The sequence below is a fragment of the Podarcis bocagei genome, assembly GCF_964188305.1.
Source record: "Podarcis bocagei genome assembly, chromosome: 9".
NCBI classification, from domain to species: domain Eukaryota; kingdom Metazoa; phylum Chordata; class Lepidosauria; order Squamata; family Lacertidae; genus Podarcis; species Podarcis bocagei.
In genome coordinates, this window is record NC_138134.1 from 22,800,836 (window position 1) to 22,812,654 (window position 11,819).

Consider the following 11,819-nt stretch of genomic DNA (forward strand, 5'->3'; position numbering starts at 1 on the left):
GCCTCCAGTGCCCTTCCACCATTCGGATTCTGTTCTTAGACCAAGGTAAAGTTCTCAAACCAGGACACTACTTCCGGTTTTGCAGAGTTTGTAAACCAAATAGTTCGTAAACAGGGCCGTTCTTAAACCGAGGTACCACTGTATATTCAAAAGTTAGACTTACTTAATTCCATGGGACTTACTCCCTATTCACTGTGATTTAGGATTGCAGCCTAATGCTAAATATAGCCAGTGCTATTTTTCCAGAAACAGAGGTGCCGGAACTCACCATGAACGCCCCCGTTGCTCTCTTATAATGTCAGTGGCACCTACCTGAGATGTGCCAGAACTGAGTTCTGGCTCAAAAAATAAGTCCTATATACCAGATCAAAAAAGTGATACCTTGGCCATCTGTATATGGGGAAAGAGCTGGGATCAGAGCTGGAAAAGGGATGGGGCATCTGCTTTACATGGTCCCAGGTTCAAACTCTGGCACTTCTAGATACGGCTGCGAAGATTCCCTTCTTCAAACCCTGAAGAGCCACTGACAGCCTGATTCTTCATAAGGGAAGTTCCTATGTAACATGGTGACTAAACAGCAGCAGTACCAGCTCAAAAGCTCTCTTTGTTAGCCAAGACAAGGAGAGGGGCAGTGAATGTGAATGTTCAATAGCACAGGAGGCTGATGGAAGTGGATGTGTGCCTCATTACAACGATAATATGCTTGAATCGGACCCCAAAGACATAAACACAAATTCCTTATGATACATAATTTTTAAAAAAGGTAGTGGTATATTTTCAGATTTCAAACCGAGTTGGAGAGAACAAAGCGAAGTGATATCCTATAGGCATTTGGTAGAATGAAAAACAACCTTCTGGCTATATCAAGGGCTTTGCAACCACCTCTGTGCTGGAGGTGTAGGACGAAGCAGCGCCCTGCCTGAGCTTCAGTTGCCAGAGGCATTCTGCCTGCAGAGGACACATCCTATAGCCTACCTTCTCTAATTTTCATCAGTAACACAAAATGTAAGCTACTTTTTGACACGTTAAAGAGAAAGCTATTAAAGTCGCAGCAATCAATTTTCGCTGAAGACCACACTCTCTCCCAGTGTCACTTAAATGCTAATGGGGTTCTTGCAAATTTGATATTTAGGACATGGTTGACAACGTAATTTTTTCCCCCTGCTTCGAAATGTATCAGGTTCAATCGAGCAAGAGGTTAGCACCATTGGGCTGACTGATAGCTCAATGGGAAAAAGGCGATGCAAAGGGAAGGTGGGAGAGAAGACTGGAGTTCAAATCCCACCTTGGGGAGATAAGAATGTGGCAATCCACAAGATGAATTTTACATTTTGGGAGGTTCTGCTGGCAACAATAAATTCAGATTAAAAAAAAGGAAGAGGTAATTAAAGTAGGATCTAGACCTCTCACACCACAGAATGCTACTCACATAACCACAGACACAAAAGAAAGACCTATGGCTATGGACCTCTAGGGTCTACCAGGAGTCATGTTCCATTCCTCCTCCAGCATGGGAGAACTCCCAATGACATATGGCCAGTACTGAAGGGGCCTCATATTGAACTGAAACTCAGTGGATTAGCCCAAGTGTAGAACAGAAAAGATCTCAGATTTGATCTTTGCCTATAATTGCTCAAAGAAAAGGGCCAGATGGTGACAGCCACTGTGATTGGTACAAAGGGATGTCAAAAAATTCTGATGAAAATGGAAATTGCCGCTGTTCACATACTCGTCTGTGATCAGGAATGGAAATCAGTCATGCCAGTGTGGTGTAGTGGTTAAGAGCGGTAGTCTCGTAATCTGGTGAACTGGGTTCGCGTCTCCGCTCCTCCACATGCAGCTGATGGGTGACCTTGGGCTAGTCACACTTCTCTGAAGTCTCTCAGCCCCACTCACCTCACAGAGTGTTTGTTGTGGGGGAGGAAGGGAAAGGAGAATGTTAGCCACTTTGAGACTCCTTCGGGTAGTGATAAAGCGGGATATCAAATCCAAACTACTACTCCTCCTCCTCCTCCTCCTCTTCTTCTTCTTCTTCTTCTTCTTCTTCTTCTTCTTCTTCTTCTTCTTCTTCTTCTTCTCACAAATGCCATCACTATTTGTCCACATCATGAATGTTGTTTTTAATACTCTCTCTCTCTCTCTCTCTCTCTCTCTCTCTCTCTCTCTCTCTCTCTCTCTGATTACTGACATTTTAATATTGTTTTAGTGTACTTTTATGTTGCAATGAAAGATAACGCATGAAACTTGCATAAACAACAGGCAGCCAAACAAATCATTTGTTGCAAATGAAGCTGCAGCAGAATGGAAACAGCGCTGCTTGTCATGAATACAGTTTGGAACAAAAATCACTGCCTTTTGCATGCCTGTTGGTATGTATGTCCGAGATAGCTTTCAGCTCCCATAACCATTGGATACAATTGTTGGTTTTACTATCATTAGAATACAAATATTTATCTGATTGTTTTAGTGAACATTTTCATATACTACCCTCCAGTGGCATTTCTAGGGCAATTCCCAAAAGGAAAAAATACCCAGATAAAATATATAACAGTATGTAAGAAAAAGGAAAATACATCAAGAAGAATGCTAAGGGAGTAAAGTTCACTTTTTTAAAAAACAACACATTATCTTAAAACGTATTTCACAGATCAGTCTAAAGAGGAAGAATTTCACAAATGTTTTCAAAAACAATTTTCCTAAAGCCCCTTTCAATGAAAATTTGAGAAAAAAAAGTTTTCTATAAAAATGGAGAAAACTCTACACATGTGATGGCCTGGGATTCCGATTCGGAGGATGAAACAGAGGAATCCCAGCCTGCACAGGAGTCACCGCCTCCAGGGCCGGCTGAACTGGGGCAAGGCCTAGAGGCTGAAGAGCCTGCACCTGTGGCAGTGCAGCAGGAGCTGGCCCCAGGTGAAGTCCTCCTGGCCCGAGGAGCCTGATGACTCAGTGGCCACAGGTGAGCCTCCTCCAGGGCCCAGTAACCCTTCGACCTCTCCTGATCTGCAGAGGCTTAGGGCAGAGAGGCGAAGGGAACTAGTTGCCCCCAGGAGGAGTGCTCGCCTTAAGGCCAGAGTAGGCGGGGCTCCTGGGGGTCGGGACCGCCCCTGACCTTAGAAGAGGATAAAAGCCCACTCATCCCGGCCCCAGGTTGCGGGAGCAACGTCGTTGTTGGCTTCGGACCTTCCTGTGATCCTGATCCCTGCTCGGCCTCCTGTTCCCGACCATCCGGTGTTCCTGTTACCTGCTCAGCTTTCTGTTCCAGCGTTCCTGTTTCCCGCCCGTCTCTCTGCATCGGACCTCGCCCCGCTTCGTGTGGACTCTGCTACACTCACGGTACCTTACCCCCGGGACCAGCACAACACAGTTTTAAAGACTCCCCCCTTTTCACACATTTTTTGAAATGTGTATATTACGTACGTAAGTTTCATTATCTGTTATTAAATATAATGGACCAGGAATCCCAATGTGTAGCAGTGCTAAAGAAACGCTCTCTGCATTTCTGTAAGGTATGTTTCCCTTATGACTAACTCTAACCAACTACAGCTAAAGATTCGTGACCACTTTTCTATTCCTGCTTCAACAACAACAAAAAAATTAAAAGAAGTTAGCACAATACATTTGAGACGTTGAGATGCAAAAATGGATTTGCACATTTTGGCAGTAGGGTTTTCCAAATTCTTGTTTTGTACATTAGTTGTGATCCTGCCATCGTTTCCCATTTAAAGGCACAGGTATATGGCTTTATTGTGCATCGTTTCCATTTTGGAAATGAGTAAGGAGCTCCTATAGTTTGTAACCAGCACACTACTGCAAAGCACTATTGAACTTGCTACAGTTCATCTGGTTCCCTACGTTGTTGTCTGCTTGCAGAAACCAAGCTGTTTTCCAGCAGTGCAGGCTATTTCACATTCTGTGCAATGGGAGGAATGACATGACATCCTGCATAGCAGGATAGTGCCCCCCCCCCCGGTTCCATGGTAACTGTTAGGAAACCTGTTGCTACATTTGGGACTCTTAGCTATAGCTGTGAGCATGCAATTCTCACACTAAAAAATGAAAATCACTGATACCCATTGCATCTCTCCTTCCAGTTCTTTCACGTTAGAGAATATGAGAGAAGGGCTTCTAGGGTAGATGATATTGTGGGTGGCATGTTTCATTAACACATTAAGCACAGCTCACTTCGCTGCTAAGTAGAGATAGTTTTTTAAAAATGAAAATGAAAAAACAACAACTCAGTGTTGATCTTATCCGCACAGATCTTTTTCTAATTCTCATCTCCTAGATCTCAATGGGAAGGGTATTTTTTGTTTTTTTTAAACTGGTTCTACTAAACATGAAAACAATTCTTACACATTAATTCATGTCCCTCTTTCTATCTTTTAAAGTACGTATGATACAATCACCTTTTTAATTACTACTTTTATTCCTTACCTGTTTTAAGTCTTATGTGTTCAGTTTATCTGCATGCTTTATCTTATGCTGGTCTGTGACTGAAATCAAGTTTGATACTAATACTTTCACATTATTTAATGCAAAATATTTCACACAATATACACTCCTGGTTTCCTATCTGGAAACGTTGTTCCTATACAACAATGCTTATTACTATATATGAATACTTATCTGTTAATATTTACAAAATTAGGCTGGAGAAATACAGTACCACATGGGGCTTTTAATATACATCACAAGTATTTCTGCATATAACTGTATATATAATTAGTCAGGCTTTATTTTTTAAGGCAATGCAAAAGCACCTTGGACTTAAGTAAGTGGACAAATGAAGAGGCAGGAAAATCTTGATCAAGTCAGAACCACCAAATACTGCATATAAATCCATTTAAATCTCACTAGCTAGTCTACCCTTTTCTGCATTAGAAAGAAAATCAGACCAATAACTAATATATTTTAGAGTTTCAAAAGTAAACATCAATTGCTTTAGCAATGGGGACAAATGGGTGCTACATTGTTACTGACCACTGAGTATGAGAATGAGAAACTATGCAAATACTCTGCACTGTGATACATAATTTACTTTACGCTATGTACATGGAATTTGCATACTGTGTTAGGACTGCATTATTTTGTAATAAAAAGGCACTAGATGGAATCAGCTTTGTGCTGAAAACCCAGCTGGGCAACTCTGTTTTCATAGAAAGATTAACCAATACCAGATCCTTTAAAATGTTAGTTCCTCCATCCTCATTTTTTGTTTTCAAGGCAGACATGGAATCATGGGCTTTAAAAATTAATCAAAACATCACCTAGCTGGCTGGGTTTCCATTTTTGTTTTGGAGAAGCTTAGGATTCCTCAGAGACTTTGAACTCCTCTAACACCCCCTTAAAGGGATGCGGGTGGCGATGTGGGTTAAACCACAGAGCCTAGGGCTTGCCGATCAGAAGGTCGGTGGTTCGAATCCCCGTGACAGGATGAGCTCCCGTTGCTCAGTCCCTGCTCCTGCCAACCTAGCAGTTCGAAAGCACGTCAAAGTGCAAGTAGATAAATAGGTACCGCTCCGGCGGGAAGGTAAACGGTGTTTCTGTGCGCTGCTCTGGTTTGCCAGAAGCGGCTTAGTCATGCTGACCACATGACCCGGAAGCTGTACGCTGGCTCCCTCGGCCAATAAAGCGAGATGAGCGCCGCAACCCCAGAGTCGGCCACAACAGGACCTAATGGTCAGGGGTCCCTTTACCTTTTTAACACCCCCCTAAATTAGTTGCCTGTTGCATTTTGTTCTGCACTCATTCAATATTGCAAACAATGGCTGTGTTAACTGTGGCATGGATGTCACAAGTGGTAAAGGCAGCAGAAGTGGGTGGCATGCCTGGATAGGAGCAAATCAGCCACTAAGCTATTTGATGGAAAATATTGTCGCCACTTGTTCTGCTGCTCAGTATACAGGACCCTAGGTCATCCATGGAGGTGGGGAGATCTTGGAGAACTCATTGCATGTGTTTGCATGAGTTAAAACGATGCTGAATGAAAAATGTGTGACAGAGTTCTCATGTTGTCTGAGACTCATCACATCACTCAATCAATCAATCAGGAAATCAAATGGAATCTAATACCTGACTTCCACCTCATGTCTGTTTTCTCAATACACTCAGTGCAAGGTGATGGGCAAGGACTTAAGTTCACAATGCAAAAATGAAGAGTGCCTTTCATGGTAAACCACAGCCCCCAATTCACATCACAAAATCAATTGGAGGCTGGTCCATCAGGGCAAAAGGGATACTGCCTCACCAACCTCACTCTGCCCTCAGTCAGCCCCCACCTGCCTGCCTTCCTACATGCATCCAGTCTAGTGGGTGGTACGGCCTGACAGCTTCCTGTTCCTCAGTTTCAGTGCTGCCTTTGTAGAACTCAGTAGGGAAGAGGATGGGGGCAAAACTAGAATTTGTGGGCTCTGCCTCTCATTGGCTCTGGCTTCATCTACTCTCAGCTTTGTGGCTTCCTGCCATATTCATCCCAATGGGCAACAGCCACCACAGTCCAGAGAAACAAAATCTGGACATTACGGGGCTAATTTTATATTTTCTTATTGTTACCCAGTCCTTCTTCTCTGACTCTGTGGTACTCCCCAACTACAGTGGAACCTCGGTTCCCAAATAAAATCCGTTCCAGAAGACTATTCAGCTTCCAAAATGTTTGAAAACCGAGGTGCGGCTTCCCATTGGTTGCAAGAGCTTCTTGCAATCAGCAGAAGTTGTGTCACATGTTCGGGTTCCGAAAAACGTTTGAAAACAGAAGCATTTACTTCTGGGTTTTTGGGAACCGAAACGTACAAGAATGGAGGCATTTGGGAACCGAGGTTCCACTGTGTGTGAAAATCACCACCACCCATTTCCTTCCCATGTCTTTTCCCACCATTCACTTACAGAAGCTGCTGTCCTGGAATACAATTCTGCCAATGCAGGTATGTGTATGTTTATCGATTCATATGCCTATGTAGTTCTAAGATCCAATCCTGGAGCTCCAAGGACTTTCCAAGTAGTAAGTAGAACAGTTCTCTTAGATAAGAAGAACTCGGCAGGTCTGTCCTGGAGAAGCTATGATGATTTTCTATGCTTGCCTTACTGGTGGAAAGGGAACTGCGGTTCAGTTTAATGAATACTGACAATGCAATTAAGTTTCTTATATGCCTTGCATATCCCAGGGAACCTGACAGGGAAACAAAAGGTAGTCCTCAATCATGTTTCCTATATCTGTGCAGAATAAAGCAAATGTAAATTGAGGCACCGAGGAACCACGGGATAAGCATTTCAATGCAGAGTCTTCAAAGGCATTTATCTTTTAGTCTTCAAGTACCTATCACTGCTTCCTCGCTCCTTGTTTTTAAGAACACAGTGCATAAATTAGTGGAAGTTATTAATATTAGCACTGAGTAATCTCCCCTGCACTGTGGAAAATGTATTAAGGGGTAAAGAAGGGGGATCTTTAATATTACGCTTGATGGATAAATGGTAAGAAATGACTCAAGGAAACACTCAACAATATCAAAAGATCCCCAAGTATGTTACAAAATAGATCGTGTATACCAGGCTTGTACAACTGGAGACCCATCAAATTAAACATAGCCTTCCAGTCAATTTTGGGGGGGCATTAGGGTATGTTGATCTCTTGTTGCTTCTCCCAGCGCACTATCCTGGGAATACAAACAGTGAAGGGTTGTCAGGCACCTGCCTGGTCACAAAACAAGATGCATGGGCCAGGCTTGATGCACCATAAGCTACCCAAGCCTAGCACAAATTATTCTTTCCTGTCAAGATGCAGACAGAGTATCATCTACTCAAACGCCTTCCAAAAATCCCGATAGCTGGGCCAGAGGTGAAGCCAAGTTTCACAGTAATTTGGAAGTAGGGGGGAAAAATCCAATCATGATAGATTTTTTGCTTTGGAAGTTTGAACCTGGCATGCATTGAACAAATATATAATAAATCAGCAAAACTTTAAAATCTGTCTCCTAGAAGCAGTGGAGATATATTTATTTCCTAATCAGTTCCCAGGTTATTTGGGCATAACCAACCCTTCTCTCTCACTTCTTTGTAAGGTGGGAGGAGGCAGGACTTGTCAGTTTGCATTTTCTTGGTACAGAAAGTATTGGCTCAAAGTGCAGAGATCTTTCCTATTCTAATTGATTCAAGAGGGTTCTGGAAGCTTCTCTGTGTGACACAAGCTAGGGCAAGCTGGAAGTTTCTAGCTGACAATTAAGGCTTCTATTCCGCCTAGAAACAGGCAGAAGGTTCCCAAAGTTTGGGTTATTCCTTCAGAGAAGCTGAACTGCTGGTTTAAACTGGTTCTGTTATCTCTTTCTGCCAAGATCATGGTGTCTATGATAGTGCCAGAAGCGGCCTGGGTTTCACTTTCTGTCTCTCTTTCCTTCTGGTGTGGTGTTCTGTACATAGTATGTTTAGTGTTAAGCTTTTAGTCTGATTTAAGTCTGCTGTAACTGGATTTCTTATGGACTGTGCCAATCCTGAAGATATTTGTGACCGATATGCTCATTTGCCTTCAGGAGTAGTAAACACTGCTGGATGGAATTAATTGCCTCTGGTCTATTTTGGGGGAGAATCCTGCAACATGTTTATCTTTTTACTCTGCTAAACTATACGTTGGGATCTGCTCTGGATCAATATGAGCAGAAATCATGACAGAACTAGAGGAAGCTGCCTTCTACCAAGCCAGACCATTTGTCCCTTGGCCTCAGCATGGTCTACCCTGATTGGCCACAGCTCCCCAAGCTTCAGAATAGGGTCTCTCTCTGTCCTACCTGGAGGTGCTGGGGATTAAAACATGGGACCTTCTGAATGCAAAGCAGATGCTCTACCATTAAGCTATGTCCCTTTCCCTTGGGGGGGGGGTAGAAGGAAGTAAAACATACCAAGTTTCATCAGCACTGGGGGAGCACTTTGCATGCTGTTGGTGCTGGGCTGTGCCAATAGGGCCTTTCCATTATCCACTTCTTCCTCCTTTTTTCCAAATGTAATCCCCCCACCATGAGGAAGTGTAGAGGATACGCAGCAGTGATAAACTGCAGAATCAATGTAAACCCGTATTTGGTGTGGGTCTGTTGGTGGGTGCTATATCTGACTCAAACTGAGATCTCTCTTTTCAAGGAGGAGAGAACTTGAGTTTTCAAGTCGTCCTTTTTTGAATAAAGGTAAAGGGACCCCTGACCATTAGGTCCAGTCATGACCGACTCTGGAGTTGCGGCGCTCATCTCGCTTTACAGGCCGAGGGAGCCAGTGTACAGCTTCCGGGTCATGTGGCCAGCATGACTAAGCCGCTTCTGGCAAACCAGAGCAGCGCACGGAAACACCGTTTACCTTCCCGCTGGAGTGGTACCTATTTATCTACTTGCACTTGGACATGCTTTTGAACTGCTAGGTGGGCAGGAGCTGGGACCGAACAACGGGAGCTCACCCCATCACGGGGACTTGAACTGCTAACCTTCTGATCAGCAAGCCCTAGGCTCTGTGGTTTAACCCACAGCGCCACCCGCATCCCTCCATTTTTGAATACTCCAAGCTTTATCATAATACAACAAAAACACAGAGTCCTGTACCTTTGATTTAGTAACAAACACATGCAACTAGTTTTGCTCAGCAGAGTGTTCCATAATTATATTACACTATTACCATAATAACATGAAACCAGAGGAACTTTTACCAACAAAAACGGATAACCAGGACAAAACAATACATGCCATACCCACATCTAGAAAAAATCAGAAGGGATGGTTAACATCTCCCCCCCCCCCACCAAGCGAAGCCTGTTTCTGAAAGGAGACAGGGAGAGCAAGAAATAAGACTGCATGCACGAGCCTCTGTGAAATCAACTGCAATGCGTAAATTACTAGTTAATCCCAACAGTCTATATCGGGAAGGCAAAATGCTTTACATTTGAAAAGACTAGGTGTTAGCTGTCATTTTTGTACTAATAAGTCAGGATTATTCATTATAGTGGAACATATTTGACAAGAGACACTTTGTTAAGAATGTAAAAGGTTGGTGTCAGATCTAAAAACCGATTCAAACAATGTATTTTCGCCAAGCATGCCTTCTTCCCTCTACACTTCCTTACGAGAGAGAACAAGCAAATCACTGTCCAGCTGTTTCCTTTCCTGCTAGCTCCAGCAGTGGCTTCCCTTCCTTCTCCAAACTGTTTGGGCATGAGAAGCTGCTGCTCTTCTGAGGGATAACAAGTGAGGGAGAAGGACAAGCATGGCCACCAACTTGGATGACTTTAAAAGAGAATTAGGCAAATTCACAAAGGATAAGCCTATCTAGCCCCAATAGCTGTGTTCTGCTTCCATTGTTATCGCTCAGTGGTACAAGTTCAATCCCTGGCATCTCCAGGTAGGACTGCTAGAAACTTTGGAGAGCCATTGTCAGTCAGTGTAGACCATACTGAGCTGGATGGACCACTTGCCTGATCTGTATAAGGCACCTTCCTATGTTTCTATACAGTTTCTATATAGATGTGGGGATCACAAGGGTGGGTGGTGCTGTTGCACTCAGATCCTGCTTGCAAGCCTCTCATAGGCTACTTGGCCATTGTGAAAAGAGGATGCTGGACTTGATAGGCCTTTGGCTTGATCCAGGGCTCTTCCTATGGTATATTCTTATGTTCTAAGCATGGATAGAAGGACAGATCGTGAAGCTGAGGCTCCAATACTTTGGCCACCTCATGAGAAGAGAAAACTCCCTGGAAAAGACCCTGATGTTGGGAAAGATGGAGGGCACAAGGAGAAGGGGACGACAGAGGACGAGATGGTTGGATAGTGTCTTCGAACTACCAGCATGAGTTTGACCAAACTGCGGGAGGCAGTGGACGACAGAAGTGCCTGGCGTGCTTTGGTCCATGGGGTCACGAAGAGTTGGACATGACTAAATGACTAAACAACAACAAAGCATGGATAACATGTGAACCAGCCCTTAAGGGAGAACCCAAGGGTTTTCTAAGCATTCATCCTAAACATGTTGGGGGCAGGAAGTGTGGGTGGATGGGCAGGGAATGCATTTCCCCAAACCTGTATCTGATAAAGTGGGCTCTTGCCTGTGAAAGCTTATACCACAGAAAATCTGCCAGTCTTTAAGGCTCCATAAGGCTAAATAACCTGGCTCTTTTCAATTCTGTTATCATTCTCAAAGTCTTTGGGAACAGGGCCGTTGGAAAACAAAATATGTGAATACAATATGAGGCCCAAAAGTGTATTCAAGTTCAAGACAGTTCTCTGCCCGATGTCTTTTAACCTTGGTCTGGGAATAAACCAATCCATGAGAAGAAATGTCACACTAACAAAACAAATATACTTATGAAATTCAAATCCCTGCAGGAGGCGACTTGTGGAACAAGGGTCATAGATATTTCTTAATGTTATCACAATGTCAAAACAGGATGGTACGGAGCTCCAGTGCTCAAGAATAATAAAGAACTACCTTGCAAGTTGTTGGAAATGCCAGAAATATAGATATCTATCATATCTGAAGGTAATGCACCACTGCAAAGAAATATTGGTGGACAACTAGCTATGGAATGCCACGGGACACTCTGCTCCCCTCCCTTTTGAACTATATAAATGGGTTGTTTTTGCCAACATTTTAAGAAATTAACAGGTGAAATCAGCCTTCACCAACCTTGTTTCCTCCATGTTTTAGACTACAACTCCCATCAGCCCTGGCCAGCTTGTGCTGGCCGCGATTGATGGGAGCTGTAGTTCAAATATGACCACCAGAATTCTATATGAAAAGCGTAAGAGATTACGTGCCATTGATTAGACAGAGAGTGGGATTTTGCCTCATTGGAAAAA